Source organism: Malus domestica, chromosome 14, assembly GCF_042453785.1.
Source record: "Malus domestica chromosome 14, GDT2T_hap1".
Taxonomy (NCBI): domain Eukaryota; kingdom Viridiplantae; phylum Streptophyta; class Magnoliopsida; order Rosales; family Rosaceae; genus Malus; species Malus domestica.
Window position 1 is genome coordinate 29,026,034 of NC_091674.1, and position 2,126 is coordinate 29,028,159.

Consider the following 2,126-nt stretch of genomic DNA (forward strand, 5'->3'; position numbering starts at 1 on the left):
TCAAAAGATGGAATGTGACACTTTGGGCACATTTTGTTCGAACGGTAAAACTTACTCATTGCTCGAGTCTTACGCAGACCATCAGGCGAGTAGGAGACTGAGGGTGGCACAATGGTTGCAGCACTGCAGGTATACCCCGGCCCAGGACCAAGCAGGAAAAAATTCTTGGGTGGTCTTGCTGTTGTATTCGAGGTACCTGAATGCCCGACACTCAGCTGAAATGCCGAGACAGCAGCCAAGGGGTCTTGTCCAAGTGATTCCAACACACCACCCTTGCAGCAATCAGAAAATCTTTGGTTGTATGGAGCCGTAGGAGGCAAGTCAACAACTGAAGGAATTTTTGAGCAGCTGTGTGGAATATTTCCTTTGAACTTGGAGCAGTATCCTTGATCAGTGGCTTGAGCTCCCGCCATGGACCAGATCACCTCCTTTTTAGCCCATGTCCATCCTAAGGTCCACCCTGGGCTCGTGACGGGGCGGTACATTTGGTTGTTGCTTATTGTCACTGCAGCCTGCGTAATCAAGGTAATATTAATAAGCATTTGTTTTAATTAACTTTTTGGAGATTCTAAATGCTTGAATATTTGTATTAATTAGAGCTTAATCATAACTTAAGATAAACAAAATTCTAAGAAAATTAATAAACAAATAAGATTACAAAGTTGACCTTATACAAAATGGCTGGCATTGATTTGAATCATTTCTGTGTACTTTTTCGACAATTGTGGAGGAATATTCATTGGACATGATACTTTTTTTCATATTTTATACTTGTTGAATTTATTAATTGTTAGGGTTACTCGAAGTGTTCAAACCAAAAACACAACAAAAAAGATGTTTTACAAGTTCTTGTGGCACTCACCACATAGCCATCAGAAGTCCAAGAAACAACATCCCATCTGATGTTTATGCTCCCTTTTGGATCAAACGGATCATAAGCCACTACAAACATGACCGGAACGAAAAAAAAGGCAAATTAGAACAAGCAACGATGCTTAATCAAGGAATCATATTCCTAATTAGAGTTCTAATTACAGTTAAAAATCTCACCTGCATAAGAAAATATTGTGAAACACACGACAGATGCAAACAATGTGCTTTTACACTTCCTAATCTCCATGGATTAACTTCCAGTATGCTGCCTAGGGTTTTTTGTACAACGTATTTGGTACGATATGATTGTCGAAATGTCAGTATTTATAAGCAACTAAGCTCAAACCAAATACTATATCTTGTGCTAGGGTTTTTACAGATGTCATGTTCTCATGTACTTGATTGCGACAAAAGTATATGTATATGAGGAATGTATATACTTCTGCAATATATAAAAATTTAAAGGCATGGAAGATTCCTTGTTGCAGCAACATTGATCCTGCCGGGCGGCGAAGGTGGGCGCAGACGATGAGGTGATCTTCCCATTTTTTCAGTGTTTATAACCAATCACTTAAGACGTCTGATCAGGTTTAAGATGATAAGCTGCTGATTAATGTTATAATTAGATACAAAATTGCTCATATTTTATACCAAGTTTAACTAGGTCAACCAAGCCCCTATGTTTTTAAGCAAGAAAAGTCAACTTCCTGCATCTATCAAGAGTATTGCTTAGATCAGAAAAATATTGGTCAAATAATTTAACGTTTTCTCCTTGTCCCTTATTCTCTTTACATTGCAGGATCTACAGTACGAGTATCTGCAGCTGAGGCCAAAATTAAATAATATTCAGGTGCTTTTTGGAAGCAGAAAATTGCTTTTAATTCACCAACCTACCAGTGCTTTTTGGAGACAAAGCAGTAGATTGCACAAGCTTCTTGCCAAATGCTGACTGTGACCTGCATAACTAATTAATTTCAGCTTTTTCATACTATTTTTTTGGTCTTTTTTCATCTATGTTCATCTATCCACGTTTTCTAAAACCATGTTAAGTGGCATCTTCTTGGAACATGATGTGCTTTGCCTAAAAGACATTTGTTTATCATCAAATCTGCAGATAGTTTGAGATTTGAACAGTGCTTGGAATTGAAATGGAGGGACGGGCGGTGGGTCTTCGGGTTTGAGTGTGGACGTTATACGTCCTACTCCAAGAAGCTAATATCGCGTATTTTTCATATTTTTATTTATAAAACAAA

General features: G+C 38.0%; 1 long non-coding RNA gene across 1 annotated transcript; it reads left to right on the forward strand.

The window, feature by feature from the left end:
• The first annotated feature begins 395 nt into the window (after positions 1 to 395).
• On the forward strand, positions 396 to 1,864 carry LOC108171124 (uncharacterized). The gene is made up of 3 exons (XR_003768655.2): positions 396 to 525; positions 1,362 to 1,406; positions 1,673 to 1,864. It is a non-coding gene; the product is annotated as an uncharacterized lncRNA (long non-coding RNA).
• The last annotated feature ends 262 nt before the right edge of the window (positions 1,865 to 2,126 follow it).